This window comes from Lithobates pipiens, unplaced genomic scaffold (assembly GCF_037356315.1).
Source record: "Lithobates pipiens isolate NorthernLeopardFrog02 unplaced genomic scaffold, aLitPip1_a1.2 Scaffold_25, whole genome shotgun sequence".
In the NCBI taxonomy this organism is placed as follows: domain Eukaryota; kingdom Metazoa; phylum Chordata; class Amphibia; order Anura; family Ranidae; genus Lithobates; species Lithobates pipiens.
This window is the reverse complement of record NW_027507787.1, coordinates 115775617-115797836: the sequence shown is the minus strand read 5'-3', so window position 1 is coordinate 115797836 and position 22220 is coordinate 115775617. Positions and strand designations below refer to the sequence as shown.

General features: G+C 40.7%; 1 protein-coding gene across 12 annotated transcripts in view; it reads left to right on the top strand.

Annotated features, from left to right (window-relative positions):
- Window positions 1-22220, top strand: part of CUNH10orf71 (chromosome unknown C10orf71 homolog) — a 1142779-nt gene that overhangs the window by 382933 nt on the left and 737626 nt on the right. For 8 of the 12 annotated variants that reach the window (XM_077454814.1, XM_077454812.1, XM_077454817.1 and 5 more), the window contains one exon: window positions 9472-9573. The exons of the other annotated variants lie outside the window; for them this stretch is intronic. The gene's annotated coding sequence lies outside the window, so the exon portion shown is untranslated. The remainder of the gene's footprint in view (window positions 1-9471; window positions 9574-22220) is intronic. 12 annotated transcript variants of the gene reach the window in all.

Here is a 22220-nt window from a genome sequence, read left to right as displayed (position 1 = left end):
ACAATACAGATGAATAAACACGGGGCAAACTAGGAAACAGTGACCACAGGTCAATTTGATTCAGTATGAATCACAGAAATAAGAAACCCAAGGGTAATACAAGTACACTGAATTTCAAAAGAGCCAACTACCCTAAACTGCACTCATTGTTAGATTATATTAAATGGGATAAAATCATAGGAACAAAGAACACAGAGGAAAAATGGGAGTGCTTTAACCACTTCAGCCCCGGAAGAATTTACCCCCTTCCTGACCAGAGCACTTTTTGCGATTCGGCACTGCATCGCTTTACCTGACAATTGTGCGGTCATACAACGTGGCTCTTAAACAACATTGATGCCCTTTTTTCCCCCACAAATAGAGCTTTCTTTTGGTGGTATTTGATCACCCATGCGGTTTTTATTTTTTGTGCTATAAACAAAAAAAAAGAGCGACAATTTTGAAAAAAACGCATTATTTTTTACTTTTTGCTATAATAAATATCTCCCAAAAATATATAAAAAAAACATTTTTTTTCCTCAATTTAGGCCGATACGTATTCTTCGACATATTTTTGGTAAAAAAAAAAATCACAAAAAGGGTTCGATTGGTTAGCGTTTACAAAATAGGGGATCGTTTTATGGCATTTTATTTTTTTTTAAATGGCGGCAATCAGTGATTTTTTTATTGTGACTGCAACATTATGGCAGACACATCAGACATTTTTGACACATTTTTGGGACCATTTTCATTTATACAGCAATCAGTGCTATACAAATGCACTGATTCCTATGTAAATGACACTGGCAGTGAAGGGGTTAACCACTAGGTGGCAGTGCAGGGGATAAGTGTATCCTGGGGGCATGTTGCTAACTGCGGGGGGGGGGGGGGTGGGGTGTGGCTGTGTTTTACAGATCACTGATCTTTGCTCCAATCACAGGGAGCAGAGATCAGTGTCACTGTTGCTAGGCAGAACAGAGAGATGCTTGTTTACGTTAGCATCTCCCCGTTCTTCCTCTCCATGAGTGCATTCCAACGGGAAATACATTCAAAAGAGCTCAAATTAATCCTGGATGGCTGAACTCTAAAAATACATATACTATAAAAGCAAAAGAAAGGGCTGAGGAGTCATCAACAGCATTCCAACAATATAAAGAATACAATAAGGAATGTAAGAGCGCAATCAGAGCAACTAAAATAGACCACAAAGGGCACATACCAGTAGAGGAGAGGAGTAAATCAAACCCCAAGAAATTATTTAAATATGTAAACAGTAAGAAAGTGAGGCCAGTGCATATGGATCCCATAAAGGATGATGAAGGGAATATGGTTATAAAAGACAAAGAGAAGGCAAAGATTTTAAAGGCATGTTTCTCCTCAGTTTTCACAACTGAGGGGGATATAGTAACCAAGACGGTAATGGTAATAAAATTTCCCAAAATGTACCCTCATGGCTAACAATAAGACAATATCAGAAATAGACTTGAAAAACTTAACACAAATAAGTCACCAGGACCAGATGGCTTACACCCGAGGGTCCTTAACTGCTTACTGCCAGCCCACCGTCAAATGACGGTGGGGCGGTGCAGTTTTTCTTCTGGGATGCCGTCATACGATGGCATCCCAGAGCGGCAACACTCGCGGGCATGCAACGTGGCGTCATATGCCAGTAATCGGCTCTCCTCGCCTCACACTGACAGAGTGTGAGGAGAGGAGAGCCGATCAGCAGCATCTCCTCACAGGGGGACATGTAGGAATGTAATCAGGGCACTGATCATCAGTGCCCTGATTACAATAAAAAAAAAATAGTGTCAATACAGTGCCCACCAATGCCAGCATACAGTGCCCACCACTGCCCACAAGTGCCACCAATCAGTGCCCATTAGCCATGCCAGTCAGTATTGGCAATCAGTGCCGCCTATCAATTTCCATCACTACTGTCCATCAGTGCCCATCAGTGTCGCCCATCAGTGCCACCCATCAGTGCACATATCTACCGCCTATCCGTGTCACCTATCAGTGCCCAGTGCCCGCCATAGCTGCCTATCTGTGCCCATCAGTGTTGCCTATTAGTGCCCATCAGTGCCACCTATCAGTGCACCTCAGTCCCACATATCAGTGCCCATAAGTGCAGCATATTAGTGCCCCCTCATCAGTACCACCTCACGGTTCAGGAGGGAGGGGGGGCCGCTCTCTCGTCCCCCCCTCTTTTCCTGCGGCCTGCCAGGTTGCGTGCTCGGATAAAGGGTCTGATATGGATTTTTAGGGGGACCCCACGTCAATTTTTTTTTAATTTGATGCGGGGTTCCCCTTAATATCCATATCAGACCTGAAGGGTCTGGTTCTGGATATTTAGGGGGACCCCCACATCAATTTTTTTTTTAAATTTGACACGGGGTTCCCCTTAATATCCATGTCAGACCTGAAGGGCCTGGTAATTGAATTTAGGGGAACCCCCACGCTTTTTTTTTAAATTATTTTATTTTTTTATCAATGAATGAATTGTCGGCTAATGCAGTGAACACTCATTGAGTGTTCTCTGTATTACGGGACCCGACAATAGCCGCAAGTGATTTTAAAATACTTTTTTTCCTGCACAAATGACACTTTGTGCAGGGACAGTTCTAAGCACCAGAAACATGCGCCCCTTCACAGGCATACTATAGATACCCCCAGCTACGAAATTTAAAGGAATATTACACTTTTATTGTTTCACTTTAATCATTATTAAAATCACTGCTCCTGAAAAAACGGCCGTTTTTAAAACTTTTTTTTGCATTGATCCATGTCCCCTGGGGCAGGACCCGGGTCCCCAAACACTTTTTAGGACAGTAACCTGCATATTACCCTTTAAAATTAGCACTTTATATTTCTCCCATAGACTTGTATTGGGTGTTCCGGCTTTTCGAATTTGCTGCGAACAGCCCAAATTGTTCATTGTTCGCTGAACAGGCGAACAGGCAATGTTCGAGTAGAACATGAGTTCGACTCGAACTCGAAGCTCATCCCTACTCCAAACACAGCTAAAGTCTTTTTGTGGTTTAAGCTCACCCAGCAGGTATACCTTCCAGCAATGGACGTTTCCACACAGCGTGCTGCTGTGTCTTTCTCTCCTACTGAACAACTCCACCCTGACACTTTCAGCAAACCTGATAATAAGCAGGCCTGAAGTACTTGCCTTCTTCAATTAACCCCCTCTTAACCCTGCCCCAAGCTGACACAGTATAAAGGATGGGATAAACGGCTCAATCTCAATATTTGATGATACAAAGCTAAACAGGGCAATAAACTCAGAGCAGGATGTGGAAACCCTACAAGAAGACCTAAACAAAATAATTTGGTGGGCAACTACATGGCAAATGAGGTTTAATGTTGAAAAGTGTAAAGTAATACATTTGGGTGCTAAAAATATGAACACAAGTTAATCACTAGGGGGAGAACCCCTGGGGAATCTAGGATGGAAAATGACCTGGGGTTCCTAGTAGATGACAGGCTCAGCAATTGCATGCAATGCCAAGCTGCTGCAAGCAAAGCCAACAGAATATTGGCATGCATTAAAAAGGGGATTCACTCCAGAGATAAAACAATAATTCTCCCACTCTACAAGACTCTGGTTCGGCCACATCTTGAGTATGCCATTCAGTTCTGGGCACCAGCCCTCAGGAGGGAAGTACTGGAACTGGAGAGAAGGGCAACACAGCTAAAAAAGAGACTAGAGGATCTTGGCTATGGAGAAAGACTACAAATATTGAACTTATTCTCTCTGGAGAGGAGACACTTGGGAGGGGATATGATAGCAATGTAAAAATACTGTACAGGTGACTAGAGATGGGCTGAACACCCCCCTGTTCAGTTTGCAGCAGGACTCTCGATCAGGGGAAATGTTCTAACCCCAAAAGTAAACCCCATTGAAGTTTATGGGAACCAAACAGGTAAAAATCAAAAGTGCCTATTTCGAAGGCTTGTATGCAATTAATTGCCAATAAAAGGGGAATGGGGGTCTGGATATTTTTTCAGGAGCAGTGTTTTTAAATATGCTTAAAGTGCAACAATAAAAATGAAAAATTATTTTAACCACTTCAATACAGGGCACTTATACCTCCTTCCTGCCCAGACAAATTTTTAGCTTTTAGTGCTCTTGCGCTTTGAATGCCAATTACTCAGTGATGCAACACTGTACCCAAAAAAATATTTTTATCATTTTTTTCACACAAATAAAGCTTTTTTGTGGTATTTAATCACCTCTGGGTTTTTTATTTTTGCAACATACGTGAAAAAATTTAGAAAAATATTTTGAAAAAAAACATTTTTTTTTTTCGTTTCTATGATACAATTTTGCAAATAAGTCATTTTTGTTCATAAATTTGGGACACAATATATACTGCTATATATATTTGGTGAAAATAACTCAAATTAGTGGATATTATTTAGTCTGCGTGAAAGTTATAGAGTCTACAAGCTATGGTGGCAATCAATGAAAATCGATCACATCTTATGCACTGGCTGCCTATCTCATTTCTTGAGGCCCTGAAATGTCAGGACAATACAAATACCCCCCAAATGACCCCTTTTTGAAAAATAGATAGTCCAAGGTATTTAGGTATTTAGTAAGAGGCATGGCAACTTTTTGAAGTAATTTTTTCCCACAATTCTTGTGAAAATTACGATTTTTTTTTTCCTTTTAAAGACATGTCAAAATAACAAGTTACTTCTCACACACACAGCATATGCATACTTACAATTACATCCTTAAATGAATTCTGCTACTCCACCCAAGAATGCCAATACCACATGTGTGAGACTTTTTCACAGCCTGGCCACAGAGAGAGGTTCAACATGCAGGGAGCACCGTCAGGCTTTTTAGGAGCATAAATTACACATAAAATGTCCTAATGACCTATTACACTTTTGAAGGTCCTGGAGCACCAGGACAATGGAATTACCCACAAAATGACCCCATTTTGGAAAGAAAACACCCCAATATATATTTTATGATGCATTATGTATCTTTTGAACTTGTCATTTGTTTTTCCACAAGTTTTTGAAAAATGTGGAAAAAAAATGAAAACATATTCAATTTACAAGATATTTCTAACACATAGCATGTACATAGCAAAAATTACACCCTAAAATACATTCTGCTACTTGTCCCGAGTATGGTGATACCACATGTCTGAGCCTTTTACACAGCCTTGCCACATACAGAGGCCCAACATTCAGGGAGCACCATCAGGCGTTCTAGGAGCATAAATTACACATCTAATTGCATTCCCACCTATCACATTTTTGAAGGTCCTGGAGCATCAGGATAGAGGAAATACTCACAAAATGACTCAATTTTGGAAAGCAAACATCCCAAGATATATTCTATAAGACATGGGCTGCAGATAGATACTCGGGTACTCTTATGGGCTGGAGACAAGTACTCGAGTAATCTGATGGGCTGCAGACAGGTACTCGGGTAATCTGATGGGCTGCAGATAGGTATTCAGGTACTCTCATGGGTTGGTGACAGGTACTCGGTTACTCTGATGGACTGTTGACAGGTACTCGGGTACTCTGATGGACTGGTGACAGGTACTCGGGTATTCTGATGAGCTGGAGACAGGTACTCGGGTACTCTGATGGACTAACAGAAATTTCACTGCTCCAGGTCAATCCACTGACAGGCTTCTAGCTCTCCAGGTAGGTAGGGGTTCCAGGTGCAGGCTGATTGCATGAGCCAAGTGTGCAAAATTTGAACAAAACTCTGGATAGCCGCACTCCGGATTGAGTAAAAAGTAAAGTGCCTTTATTTCTTCAAATGCAAGTGCAAAATTTCATTGAACAACACATCACAGCAAAGAGGAACAAAAAAATAGAACAAGGTTGCTGACGCGTTTCACGTTACAAACAGCGCTTACTCATAGCTGACTTTTGTTCTGAATAAAAAACAAATATATACCATTCAAGTGTAGACACACAATGGTGAAATCAAAAGTAAAACCATGACAGCTGGTTAGCTATCATCGTAGATTCTCCACACATGCATTCCACACCCAGTTGTTAATTGATAAGAATGACTGGGGAAAAAAGGGTGAAAATATCTGTGTGGTGAAAAGTGATTAAATGAGTTTAAAACGAAATGTGAATATACAAAAATGTGTGGGTAAAAGTGACAGTGTGTGAAAATAAAAGAATATATATATGTAAATGTATGTGTATAAATACATTGATACAAGTATAATTCAATATAATGGTAATTGTGCATTTGTGCAAAGTGAACTGTAAGTGCATAAGAAAGAGAAAGGTGAATGAATGTTATACAATTTAGAATCAAAAGGAACAGTGTTAATTATTTATATATTGATTCAAATGTTTAGAGGGAACTGTGGTCTAAGAGTGACATGAATAAACATGCACTGAACAAAACCACATCGATTTAATGGCAATATTTGTGTGGACTGTCAAAAAATAAATGTAAAAAACCAGTGTAAAACCATATAATTGATAGCATTGTTCAGATGACAAGTAGTTCGCATGCGTGGAGAACCCAGGACTCAGAACAAACCATAGCCGCCAAACATTTATAAAATTGTACATGCACCAACCGATCTCATACTTTTGTCGGTGTATAGATAAATACTGATATTTAAATGATACATCGATCAATACATGATCATAAAATTATGTTCACAACTACCATCATGTTTTCAAAAAATGAAAAACACATATTGCATATAAAATTGTTGATATAAAATAAAACAAAACAAAAAAACAAAAAAAGAGAACAAAAAGCTTTGAGAACCCTCACGGACAATAAAGTGAGTCTTGAAGCCTCAATAAAATGCATAAAACAATAAATGCACCTAAATGAGGCATGTACTCTTGATGGTCGACCATAACTTAAGTGTTCCATTAACATTATGATTAATGAGTTAAAGATGAAGTGGAAAAATAGAAAGGGAGGATGACCCCCCCCCCCCCCCCCCAAACAATGATGACCCTGCACCATCCACACAGATCGCCCATATAAAAGCCGATGACCTGCATGGACAATGCAAAGGCATCTGTAATGCAATGACTGTGACAGGTGTATGGACACCGTCCATTCCACATAAGATAGTGATATATAATCGCAGTGTGTGTGAATTCACTCGAACATTATTTATAGATTATATGTATACAGAAGGTGTCACACTGCAATGCTATAAGATATCTCTTTTGCTCCAAGTTTAATAGACACCTCACTAGATTGTGTACAACATAATATATATGGGCTTACCTATATGTGAACTGTGTTAAAAGCTGTCCTCACAGAAAAGATGTTTCTGAATCTGTGCAATTGTCGGATGTAAGATGTACTGTGTGTGGACTACGTCCATGAACTATGCACACCATCAAATATGCAGTGCGGTGTGCATAAATTCACCAACATCTAGATCATGTCAGCAGACTGTATGTACACAAAAAATATATATCCCATATCTGTGAAACTATCCAATGTAGAGTGTGCTATATCCGAAAATACCTATGTGTGAATTGTATTCATAAACTAGGGAGAATCCTCCCTCAATGGTATTATTGGATATAGGGAAACATGTCCCATTGCCACACGCTTTGAACATCTGAATAGCTCACACATATGTAGAGCTTCATGCATCCGCATGAATATTTTGAAAACTTGGATGTAAAGCGAATCTCTGACTATTTTAATCTTATGTGTCATCCTCATAAAAAGGATTAGTATGAACGGACCTGTGACTGTTATAACATTGAATGTTAATTTTAGGATAGATGAAAAAAGATGATAAAGAATAGAGGATAAAACTGCAATTCTAGTACATCAATGAAGATTTCGTAGGATTAGGGTAATCTTGATTGTAAAGGGGAACTCCAATCTTTCAAAAGATTTCTTAATCATAGTAATATGAAACATCCCAATCAAAATTTAACCCTGTCGGGATTCTGGTTTCTAGAAAAAATATCCAAAAAACCTCCCGTTTACAGAGTATGAGAAATCTGTCGCCTCCCCGCTTGGGGGCCACCACTTTCTCAATACCCTGTATGAACAAATTTGAAACATCCTTCTGATGTACAGTGTTCCAGTGTTTAGCCACATTAGTGGATTTTTTTTTGCAGTTTATAAAAAATCTGATATTAGCAGTTTTGTTGTTGGCGCAAGAAGTGATTTGTGTGCCTCTCATATAATTGGCAGCAGTAAGCCCAGCCTGTTCCACCACATTTGAAATTGCCTGTGAATTTTAGCCAATGTTGATCAGATTTGCTCGTTGTGAATAGGCTAGGAGATAAAGTATGTCCTAAAGTAGGTGCTCTACGAGAAAACGTTTTTATGCCTCTGGAAAGGATTTGATTGTATGCAGAATCATTGAATAGAATGGGAAGATATTTTTCTTATGTCGGTGAATTCCGAGCTGTAGGATGTGGAAAACACAGGAATATTTGTCTCTAAAAAGGAAAGATTACTTTTGTTGCTATTTCTATTAGAGGAATGTTTATTCTGCAACAATGTATCCCTTAGAATGGTGCTAGCTGAGACTAGGGCTTTTTGTATGTTAGCAGGTGTATATCCCCTTTCCTTAAATCTATTGGCCATCTCACTGGCTTCCACCTGGAATGTTTCGGGTGTGCTGCATAGACGCCTCAACCTCAAAAATTGTCCATATGGTATCCCTCTAATGGTGTGACTAGGATGGGCTGAGTCTGCTCTTAAAAGCGTGTTGCCTGCAGTTGATTTTCTATGTAGGCCAGTGACTATATCTTCCCCTGAACCAGTCAGATTGACATCTAGGAATTCTATAGTGCTCTTTTTCAAAATTCCAGTGAATTGTAAATTTAGATTGTTATCATTGAAATAAGTAAGCCATTCTTCTAGACTGACGCACTCATCAGATGAAATAAATAGCAGATCATCTATAAAGCGCCCAAAAAATATAGTGTCTTTACGGCGGGGGCTATCATGTCCAAAGATGCGGGACCTCTCCCACCAACCCATGTAGAGGTTGGCTAGTGATGGCGAAAATTTCGCTCCCATGGAGGCCCCGCATCTCTAGAGATAATAGGCCCTGTCAAACATGAAAAAATTATGTGTAAGCAAGTATTCTAAGGATGACAATATGAACTCTTGGAGTGCTAAAGAGAAACTACCGGATGCTTGTAAAAAATTAGCTGCTGCTCTTAAACCTAACTGATGTGGAATGCTGGAGTACAGACTAGTGACATCACAGCTAATCCATCTGTGTGTGGAGTGCCACTTTAAGTTCTGTAATTTACCTAGCAAGTGACCAGTGTCCCTGAGATATCCTGGTAGATTAAGAACTAAAGGTTGGAGTAAATTATCCACCCACTCTCCCAATCGTTCGTTGAGAGAGCCTATTCCTGCCACTATCGGCAAACCCAGAAGGGGATTTAACCCCTTGTGGACCTTAGGAAGATAGTGAAAAACAGGCATGATTGGATTCTCAGGAATGAAAGAGTTTTTATCTTTTTCAGAGAGAAGACCGGCCCACACACAGTACATCTTACATCCGACAAATGCACAGATTCAGAAACATCTTTTCTGTGAGGACAGCTTTTAACACAGTTCAGATATAGGTAAGCCCATATATATTATATTGTACACAATCTAGTGAGGTGCCTATTAAACTTGGAGCAAAAGAGATATCTTATAGCATTGCAGTGTGACACCTTCTATATACATATAATCTATAAATAATGTTCGAGTGAATTCACACACACTGCGATTATATATCACTATCTTATATGGAATGGACGGTGTCCATACACCTGTCACAGTCATTGCATTACAGATGCCTTTGCATTGTCCATGCAGGTCATCGGCTTTTATATGGGCGATCTGCGTGGATGGTGCGGGGTCATCCTCCCTTTCTATTTTTCCACTTCATCTTTAACTCATTTAACATTTTTTGAAAACATGATGGTAGTTTGATCATGTATTGATCGATGTATCATTTAAATATCAGTATTTATCTATACACTGACAAAAGTATGAGATCGGTTGGTGCATGTACAATTTTATAAATGTTTGGCGGCTATGGTTTGTTCTGAGTCCTGGGTTCTCCACGCATGCGAACTACTTGTCATCTGAACAATGCTATCAATTATATGGTTTTACACTGGTTTTTTACATTTATTTTTTGACAGTCCACACAAATATTGCCATTAAATCAATGTGGTTTTGTTCAGTGCATGTTTATTCATGTCACTCTTAGACCACAGTTCCCTCTAAACATTTGAATCAATATATAAATAATTAACACTGTTCCTTTTGATTCTAAATTGTATAACATTCATTCACCTTTCTCTTTCTTATGCACTTACAGTTCACTTTGCACAAATGCACAATTACCATTATATTGAATTATACTTGTATCAATGTATTTATATACATACATTTACATATATATTTTCTTTTATTTTCACACACTGTCACTTTTACCCACACATTTTTGTATATTCACATTTCGTTTTAAACTCATTTCATCACTTTTCACCACACAGATATTTTCACCCTTTTTTCCCCAGTCATTCTTATCAATTAACAACTGGGTGTGGAATGCATGTGTGGAGACTCTACGATGATAGCTAACCAGCTGTCATGGTTTTACTTTTGATTTCACCATTGTGTGTCTACACTTGAATGGTATATATTTGTTTTTTATTCAGAACAAAAGTCAGCTATGAGTAAGCGTTGTTTGTAGCGTGTTCCCCTTTGCTGTAATGTGTTGTTCAATGGAATTTTGCACTTGCATTTGAAGAAATAAAGGCACTTTACTTTTTACTCAATCCGGAGTGCGGCTATCCAGAGTTTTGTTCAAATTTTGCATACTCTGATGGACTGGTGACAGGTATTCGGGTACTATGATGGACTGGTGACAGGAACTCAGGTACTCTGATGGTCTGCAGATAGGTACTCAGGGTAAGACAGGAGAGAGAGGTGCCTCTAAGTGCAAAATTAGTAGCTATTTATTTCCCCAAACAAGATTAAAAACACTTACAAAATTTGGCGAAATAAAAAGCATGTAGTCATTGATAATGGGCATGTGAAGACTCTCACAATTGTGTCCTGTGCTGTACCAAAAACATAGCGCTACCGATAAGCTGATGCATGGGTACACACACAGAGTTCATGATGGACAGAGATCCCAGAAGGGATGTCAGCAGTGAGAGACGGGAGTCAGCATGAACCGGATATATTCATAAGTAAGGGATGCATTTCGGAACATAGTAAGTTCCTTTTGCAACCTAATGACTGAAAGTATACACACAGGTAAACATATACTATCTTGGGCGGGAACATAGGTGGGGACATGAACGTACACAAACAAGGACAGGAAGTGATAATCAATATAATAATAATGAGAAACATTCTCTGGAAGATATATAATATTGGGTATACCAATAAAAATAATAATAATAATAATAATAATAATAAAAAATAATAAATAAAAATAAAATAAAAATAAAACTGATTTTTTTTTTAAATTAAAATGATTAGTATTAAGAATTAAAATAAAATATAAAAAAACATACTAATAGGTGAGGAAGGGTAGAGAAGGCATATCCCAGCCACAAAAAACAGGAAAAAACAATGTGTGTGAGCGTATGCACATTTGTGTACATCCCAAAAAGGAACATGCAAACCACGTGCACACGATCTCTAAAGCGCACACATACATGTATCCTCATGACATGACATGCATATATGTATGGGAAAAATGTAAATATTTCACAAAGACACAGACAAAACACTGGCAAAAAGAAAAGACCATTATATTGCTAAACGGGGGGGGGTAGACGGAGGAGCAAGAGAATAGCACTGATTTGAAAATCCTCGTTCAACCCTTCAAGGGCCAATACATTTAAAGAGAAAATCCAAAACATTTCTCTATGGCAGAGTCTTCTGAAACGCTCAGCTGGGGGAAGGTCTCCAGGCATTGCCTCAATAACCCAGACCCTAAGGCTATATGTAGATTTTCCATGGTGACTGAGGAAATGCCTAGGGACACTATGGACGTCCAAACCATCAGTGATGAAACGTTGATTTTCGCCAAAACACTTATGAAACAGCCGAATGGTTTGCCCCACATAAAAAAGCCTGCAGGGACATGTCAGGCAATACACCACATGGTCAGAGGAGCATGTATGAAAACCCTTTATGGGGTATATCTTGCCTTTCACACAAAAGTCCTTCTGGCCATGCCTCACGAAGCGACAAGTTTAACACAGAGGTTTGCAGCATTGATACATGCCAGAGATAGCTAAAAACTTAGGAATAGAGTGACCCAAAGGGAGAGGTTTTTTCTTTAGTTTACTTGGTGCCACCTTACTTTTAATGTTTGGTGCTTTTCTATACTCAAACTTTGGTTTGTGGGGTAAAACATCCTGAAGCAGCAGAGACCAATGTCTCCATTTGTCTATAGTGAAAATAGAACTGGGTAATAAAAAGCAGATCGTTTTTATCTTTGTTATTTTTATTATTTATCTTTTTATTTCTATCATTTTTATCACCATGGACAGAAGGAGATTTAGTATTTTTATATTGGAGACATGCTGTTTCCACAAGATCAGCTGGGAACCCTTTATCAAGGAATTTTTCTTTCAGTCTTACCTTGATTGTCATAATCACTATTCCTAGTACAGTTCTTTTTAAGTCTGCAAAACTGGCTCTTGAGTATGTTATTTAGCCATTGGGGACAATGGCAGCTTTTGTAATGAAGGAAGGAATTTCCTGCCATAGGTTTAGTGAAATTCTTGGCATGGATTTCCTTACCAACAAAAAACAATTCTAAGTCAACAAAGGCTAACCTTTCTTTATCCATGGCAGAAGTAAACTGTAAATCCATACTGTTATTATTACAATGAGCGACAAACTCCGGGATTAGGGAAGCATCACCATCCCAGATGATGATCACATCATCTATATATCGTCCATAGAACACGATGTGGGAGGAGAATGGGTTATTTTTCCAAATCTGCAAGGATTCCCATTGACCCATGGTAAGGTTAGCATATGAGGGCACAAAATTTGCCCCCATAGCTGTCCAATTTACCTGTAAGAAAAAATCATTATCGAATAAGAAATAGTTATGGGTGAGACAAAGAGAGGTAGCCTCAACAATAATGGAGGCTTGTCTAGGATTCAGCATGGGGTCTTGGCACAGGAAGGATTGTATAGCACCTAATCCCACATCGTGTGGTATGAAGGTATATAGAGATTTGACATCTAAGGAGTAGGGATGGCCGAACAGTTCGCCCGGCGGTCGTTTTGTGGCAAATTTCGGCTGTTTGCGGTCCGCCCGATCGGCAGACTATTGCTGCCGTTCGCCCGGCGGACTTCCGTGTTTACTGTGTAAAAGAACTTTGACCTATGATGACACATCCATCATGGGGTACAGGACAGCCAATTGAGACATTACAGCACATGGACACTTGGACATTCCCCCTAACTTATAAATAGACCCGATCCGGTGGCCATTTTACATTCTTTCTACTGTCACTATAGGGAGAGGTTGCTGTGTGGAGCAGGGAGAGACTGCAGTGACCCAAATCGCTAGTTATTTGGTCCACAAAAGTTATTTTCAGGACTGGTATAGGTGTTTTGTGTAGTTCAGGATATAGGTTTGAGGCACTGCTGTGCTACTGATTTTTTGCAGCAGCCTGTCTTTTGTCAGTGTAGAGAGAGGGACAGGACGCTGTGTGATGCAGGGACAGTCAGTTTATTCATAAGCTGTTACTATTAGGTCCACACAAGTGCTATTCAAGTTATTGTTCCAGCAGCCTCTGTTTTGTCAGTTTAAATAGGAACAGGCAGGAAGCTGTGTGCGAGGCAGTGAGGGACAGTCAGTTTAATCAGTAGCTGTTACTATTAGGTCCACAAAGGTTCTTTTCAGGACTGGTATGGTAATAGGCTTGTACACGTATAATATTCTTTCTTCCAAATATAGAAAGAATATTATACTTGACTGCTGCCCTTCTGCTGCAGTAGTCCTTTATCAGTATAGGGACTGAGGTACAGTCTGCTAATCATTCACAACCTACTTGTTCCACAAAGGTCCTTATAAGGACTGGTAAGGTCAAGGGTACTACAGTACATAGGTTTGAGTGAGGTACAGTCTGCTATTCCTTAAGGACTGGTATAGGTCAACAATTTATATAGGGTTGAGGTGCACTACTGCTGACTGCTGCCCTTCTGCTGCAGTAGTCCTTTATCAGTAAAAGGACTGAGGTTCAATGTGCTAATAATTCACAACCTACTAGTTCCACAAAGGTCCTTATAAGGACTGGTAAGGTCTAGGGTACTACAGTACATAGGGTTGAGTGAGGTACAGTCTGCTATTCCTTGAGGACTGGTATAGGTCCACAATTTATATAGGGTTGAGGTGCACTACTGCTGCCCTTCTGCTGCAGTAGTCCTTTATCAGTATAGGGACTGAGGTACAGTCTGCTAATCCTTCACAACCTACTTGTTCCACAAAGGTCCTTATAAGGACTGGTAAGGTCTAGGGTACTACAGTACATAGGGTTGAGTGAGGTACAGTCTGCTATTCCTTAAGGACTGGTATAGGTCCACAATATATAGGGTTGAGGTGCACTACTGCTGACTGCTGCCCTACTGCTGCAGCAGTCCTTTATCAGTATAGGGACTGAGGTACAGTCTGCTAATCATTCACAACCTAATTGTTCCACAAAGGTCCTTATAAGGACTGGTAAGGTCTAGGGTACTACAGTACATAGGGTTGAGTGAGGTACAGTCTGCTATTCCTTAAGGACTGGTATAGGTCCACAATATATAGGGCTGAGGTGCACTACTGCTGACTGCTGCCCTACTGCTGCAGCAGTCCTTTATCAGTATAGGGACTGAGGTACAGTCTGCTAATCATTCACAACCTACTAGTTCCACAAAGGTCCTTATAAGGACTGGTAAGGTATAGGGTACTACAGTACATAGGGTTGGGTGAGGTACAGTCTGCTAATCCTTAAGGACTGGTATATCACGGTGCTGGTGTCAGTGCTTTATGTCACGCTGCTGATGTCAGTGCTCTCTATTATGGTGCTGGTGTCAGATCACTCTATCACGGTGCAGGTGTCAGATCACTCTATCACGGTGCAGGTGTCAGATCACTCTATCACGGTGCAGGTGTCAGCATTTCACATATAATAAAAGAATACTTGTAGTTGTCGATCCCAGATTCACCTCATATATGTGTTATGTCAGTGGCCATGTGGTGGGACTATGTGTGCACAGCTAGTAATTATTTTGTGGCTGCAAATATGACCTGTAGGTTTGTAAAGTTCACCATCCCTGTGCTGTGCTGACTTCCTCCTGGGGCTGCTTATTATGAGGGGCTCCCACCATCCATGTGCTGTGCTGACTTCCTCCTGGGGCTGTACCTCTGCTGTGCATATTATGAGGGGCTCCCACCATCCCTGTGCTATGCTCATTATGAGGGGCTCCCACCATCCCTGTGCTATGCTGACTTCCTCCTGGGGCTGCTTACGGTGCAGGTGTCAGTGCTGTATATCACAGTGCTGGTGTCAGTGCTGTATATCACGGTGCTGGTGTCAGTGCTTTATGTCACGCTGCTGATGTCAGTGCTCTCTATCATGGTGCTGGTGTCAGATCACTCTATCACGGTGCAGGTGTCAATGCTGTATGTCACGCTGCTGATGTCAGTGCTCTCTATCACGGTGCTGCTGTCAGTGCTGTATATCACGGTGCTGGTGTCAGTGCTTTATGTCACGCTGCTGATGTCAGTGCTCTCTATCACGGTGCTGGTGTCAGATCACTCTATCACGGTGCAGGTGTCATTGCTGTATGTCACACTGCTGATGTCAGTGCTCTCTATCACGGTGCTGGTGTCAGATCACTCTATCATGGTACAGGTGTCATTGCTTTAGGTCACGCTGCTGATGTCAGTGCTCTCTATCACGCAGCTGGTGTCAGATCACTCTATCACGGTGCAGGTGTCATTGCTGTATGTCACGCTGCTGATGTCAGTGCTGTATATCACGGTGCTGGTGTCAGTGCTGTATATCACGGTGCTGGTGTCATTGCTGTATGTCACGCTGCTGGTGATCATCTCCTGCACCCTCTTCTTTGCCTACCCTGACCTTCCCTCTCCTCCATTGCCTTCATGCACTCCACAGTCCTGAATTGTCACAACAATTTCACATATAAAAAAAGAATGCTTGTAGTTGTCGATCCCAGATTCACCTCATACATGTGTTATGTCATTGGCCATGTGGTGGGACTATGTTTGCACGGCTAGTAATTATTTTGTGGCTGCAAATTTGACCTGTAGGTTTGCAAAGTTTGCCTCCCATTGAAGTCAATGGGGCCCGATGTGAACATTACGGTTCGCGAACTATCGGCCGCGTTCGCGAAATGTCCCGTCGGAAGTTCGTCCATCACTACTAAGGAGACCCAGAGATAACTGGGCTCCCAAGAGTAGGAGGAGGATAATTCCAGCAGGTGAGTAGCGTCACTAATGTATGACTGGAGAGATTGAGCAAGTGGCTGGAGAAACTGGTCGACATATTGTGAAAAGCCACTAGTGATACCTCCCATGGCTGTCCAGGAGGGTCAACCAAACTCTTATGTACCTTAGGCAGGTGGTAAAAGTATGGGGTAAAATGGACTGCCTTAACCAAAAAAGAAGCTTCTTGTTGGGTAATAATATGGTCACTGAGTGCATTTTTAACAAGAGCAGTGGCCTCCAAGACAAAGCGGGGCAATGGATCAGTTTTTAATTTTTCATATGTATTAGTATCTGAGAGGAGTCAAATAGCTTCACTGACATAGTCAACTCTATTTTGAACCACTATACCTCCTCCCTTGTCAGCATTTTTTATAACTAGGTCGAAATTATTGGTTAGAGCGTCTAAAGCTTTCTTTTCAGAATGCAAACGATTGTGACAGGTCTTATTTCTAGTTTTGGTTTAATTACACATATCCTGCATTTCTGCATATACAATACGATAAAAAAAAAAACATCAATGCAGGAGCCTTTAGACTGAGTAGGATACAACACAGATGTTGGTCTAAAGTTCGTATTTTCAATAGGTGGAGAGGTCATAAGATTCTGGTTATAAAGAATTTGGTCAGTCTCAGAACCTTCAAAAGGAAAAGAAGAAATATTATGCTGACTACTAGATTCTGTATTATGAGCATATAATTCTAAGAGAGCAAGGCAGCCTAGATCACTATGGGTTACAGTATCACCACTAGAGGAGGCAACAGGAATAATAGCCTGAGGATGATTATGTTTCATAGATTGGATGTTATAAAATCTTTTAAGAGTAAGACGACGTACACGTTTATTTAAATCCTTGAAAAGGATTAGGCTGGGCAGAAGGTGCAAAATTAAGGCCTTGAAGTAGGGACATGTCATCATTGGTTAAAAGATGAGTGAAGAGATTAAAGATTTTTATAGCACTCTCTTTTTTCTGGGATCCAAGCCTGGGTCTACCTCCTCTACCTCGGCAACCTCTCCTTCATGCTTTCATTTTAGAGGTCTTTTCCGAGGGAATCAGAAGAATGAGCAATAGCAGGAGGTGTCACAAGAAGAGAGTTAGAGCCAAAGGAAACTGATAGACAAGGTGGCGTCATATCCGCAGAGGTGGTAGGCATATATGCGGTAAGATCATGGATCTCAGTATCTCCATTGATACACGTAGAAGGCATAACTGTTGGACAGGATGTGGATTTTGTATGCACTGTTGAGATGGGAGGTAAAAGAGCTGCCTGTTTTGACTTAGGATAAGAGTCCGCATCAGGGGACTCTTTACTATGCTTTTTATATATTTCCTCTTTACTATGCTTTTTATATATTTTTTTTTTTTTTTTTTTTTTTGTGTATATGTGGCATCAAAGATATTTTTTCTTTTGTGCCAAATCTGTTTGCTGATGGACCTGGACAACATATTGTTTAATATCCATAAGTGATGGAAGATCATTGGTGGATCTACGTTTCCATGAGAAAATTCTATTATTACTATATTCTTTGAGATCTCTGCTAAATTTTCCCACTTTATCTTTAATGAGAAAATCTTCTTTTCCTTTTTATTTTTAATGAGAAATTTCAGAGTTTGCTCCTCTTTTCTGAGTGCAGCCTTCAGTGTTGGATATATATCATTGGACCCTTGCCTCTCTAGAGCTACTGTCTGCTTGGTCCTCATGCTCAGACACCCTTATACACTGTACCTAGATAGGTACTTAGGTACTCTGATGGGCTGGCGACAGGTACTCGGGTACTCTGATGGTCTGCAGATAGGTACTTGGGTACTCTGATGGGCTTATGAAGGTACACTGATGGACTGATGACAGGTACTCGGGTACTCTGATGGACTGGGGACAGGTACTCGGGTACTCTGATGATCTGGTGACAGGTACTTGGGTACTCTGATGATCTGGTGACAGGTACTTGGGTACTCTGATGATCTGGTGACAGGTACTTGGGTACTCTGATGATCTGGTGACAGGTACTTGGGTACTCTGATGATCTGGTGACAGGTACTTGGGTACTCTGATGATCTGGTGACAGGTACTTGGGTACTCTGATGATCTGGTGACAGGTACTTGGGTACTCTGATGGACTGGTGACAGGTACTAAGGTATTCTGATGAGCTGGTGACAGGTACAAGGTTACTCTGAGGGGTTGTGACAGGTACTTGGGTACTCTGATGGGCTGGGGACAGGTACACGGATGCTCGGGCTGGTGATAGGTACTCTGATGGTCTGGTGAAAGGTACTTTGATGGGCTGGTGACAGATATTCTTTATTAAAGGGGGCAAGCAGTGTGTGATGGTGTGTACTGTGATTGTTAACTAGTTGTTACCACAATCTCCACTTCAAACATGATCGGTGTGTAAGCAGGAGAACCCAGTAACAGCTAGTTACCGTGGCTTGTTTACATTCTGTGACCGGCTGTGATTTGACACAGCCGGTCACATGGTAAAGAGCCAAATTCATTGGCTCTTTACCCCAATTGACTGCGTCAGAGTGACATGCCTTGTCCCCAATCGGCGCTCTGTGCGCCATGCATGAGAACAGTACATGTGACCGGTTGTGATTGGACACAGTCAGTCACGTGGTAAAGAGACATTTTTATTGGATTTTTACACTGATCGGGCATGGTCTGTGTCTCTGGAGCCACGAGAACCAGAGGATGTCATATGACCGTCCGCAGGGAGGAGATGTTCCTGCCGGTGTCATTACTTTGGTTAACCACTTACCGACCAGCGCACGACGATGTACGTCCTATTTTTGAAGAGGGATATCTCGGTAACAGCAGCAGCTGCTGCCACAACCGAGATATCCATCTCTTCAGGCGCCTGACATCTGCACGATAACAGTGGTCTCCGCGGTGGATTCGCCGCGAGATCACCGCTATCGGCGGCGGGAGAGGTGCCACCCCTCCTCCCGCCACCCTCCCGCACCTTCCGCCGCTTACCGGAGCCGTTGGTAGCGGAGGCGATCGGGTCCTTTCGCTAGCTGGGTATGGAGACGAGTGAGGCTAAGATGGCCTCCACTCGTCTCTATGCCATAGGAGGGCGGAAGCGACGTCAAAACGTCACTTCCGCCCATACCTCTTAAAAGGTATATTTTTTTTAAATGTCATTTTTTCTTTTTTTTTTGTTGCATTTTAGTCCATATATGAGATCTGAGGACTTTTTGACCCCAGATCTCATATTTAAGAGGACCTGTCATGCTTTTTTCTATTACAAGGGATGTTTACATTCCTTGTAATAGGAATAAAAGTGATCTATTTTTTTTTTTTTTTAAAACAGTGTAAAAATAAATAAAATCAATGAAAATAAATAAGAAAAAAAAAAGGTTTTTAAAAACACCCCGTCACGACGAGCTTGCGCACAGAAGCGAGCACATACGTGAGTAGCGCCCGCATATGAAAACGGTGGTCAAACCACACATGTGAGGTATCGCCGCGATCGGTAGAGCGAGAGCAATAATTCTAGCCCTAGACCTCCTCTGTAACACAAAAATTGCAACCTGTAGAATTTTTTAAATGTTGCTTATGGAGATTTTTGAGGCTAAAAGTTTGACGTCATTCCACGAGCGGGTGCAATTTTGAAGCGTGACATGTTGGGTATCAATTTACTCGGCGTACCATTATCTTTCACAATATAAAAAAAAATTGGGCTAATTTTACTGTTGTATTATTTTTTATTCAAAAAAGTGCGCTTGTAAGACCTCTGCGCAAATACGGTGTGAAAAAAAGTATTTCAATGACCGCCATTTTATTCTCTAGGGTGTTAGAAAAAAAACAATATAAAATGTTTGGGGGTTCCAAGTAATTTTCTAGCAAAAAAAAAACTGTTTTAAACATGAAAACACCAAATCTGAAAAAGAGGCCTGGTCCTTAAGTGGTTAAATATAGTGCATGGGGGGGTACCTGTAAAGTGGCACATCTGCAGCATGCAAAAAAACATGCTACAGAAAAAATTTCATTTCTAAAGTACAAAATAAAACGAGTCAAATACCATTTAAAATTACTCATAGTTACAATTAAATACAAAAATAATACTGCACATTTGAAAAGATTCCTCAGGGTGAAAGAAAAAAGCACCACAAATGTGAGGTGTTACCACAAAAAACAGATAACAATGTTGCGCTACAGTGATTGATATTAAAAATACTGAACAATTAAAAATAAACAGTCCAGAAAAATCAGTATCTCAAATGGACCATAATAGTTGACTTATGCAGGCCATACATGGTCGAATTTCAAACGAATTTTCTTTTCAAAATCAGAAAATGTGTTTTTTTTGCGATCCGATGATGCCACCATTGATTTCCGAAATTCGGCCGACCAAGCCTTCAATTTCACCTCATGTTGCTACAGAAAAGAATTTTCTTGGCCGGGAATCTTCTTTTCTCTCCGTAAATTTTATTTTCTTATTACATTTCTCGCACGATTCTCCCATCATTGATTAGAAAATTGTTCGTTTTTCAAAAAAATTCCAACATGTCCGATTCCTCAAATTTTATTTCCGCATGAAAATCGGCTGTTGCTGCAGCCCACTAATGGTGCGAAATTCATACAAAAATTCTTAGATACGATTTTCGAAAGAAAATTCTTTCGAAATTCGAACCGTGTATGGCTGGCATTAGATATTTTATAGATAGGCAACTCCTATCTTCATATCGATTAGTGGTTCCAAATTAATAATAGCTATTGCAGTAGGGAACAGACACAAAAGATACGCTCAACATCTTTCCAAATAACTGTTCTGCTTTATTATAACGCAATTGAAGGTTTTTATGCACATGATTACGTAGGTATCACATTAATATTACAATTGTAAGTTTATGGTAACAAGGGGCATTACATAGGCATGCTAATGCTAATCAGGACTGGAAAGAATGTAAACATGTTCTAAAAACATTATTAGTTCCGTGTGCACAGTGAGGGCAATGTGCAATACATACAAAATCGAATACAGTTATATACAGAACTTACAAATTTCCATTACATGGTCAAATGGCAAAATCCATGATTCAGCGGCGGATAAGGTTATCATGCCACCACCACAATAGGAGGTTGGACTCTTACCAGAGAGCCTGGACCCTTTTTATAATGGGTCAAACAGGCTTGATGAATATATCCCGGTAGGTGTCATCAGCAGGGGATGTACAAAGGAACCACATCAGGAACAGCTCCAACACATCCAGGAGACTCCACCCAAACGACGATTGTGCAGTCAGATCCAAATAAAACATAAAATGCTGGATAGTGTAAAACCTCTTAAGAATTGCATTCAATATAAAATATTGCGCTTACACATATCCATAGTAAAAACAGATTTGAATGGTGAAAAAGGAAGACGGCTGCCACAGAACATCCAAACATGTAAAATGCAGCTCAGCCGAATGGCTGATGACCCCTACCGGGACATATTGGGTCTGGTATAGATTTTAAAGGGGAACCCCATGCCAAAATGTAAAAAAATAAAAAAAATGACATGGGGTCTCCCCAAAATTAATACCAGACCCTTATCTGAGCATGCAGCCTGACAGGTCAGGAAAAGGGAGGAGGGAGTTGATGGGGACAAGGGCCTCTTCCCAACAACCCTGGGCTGTGGTTTTCGGGGTCTGCAGGCAGGGGGCTTATCGAAATCTGGAAGCCCCTTTAACCACTTAACAACCGCCCATTGCCGATTAACGGCTTCAGGGCGGTTGTTTAACTCTGAGAGGCCGT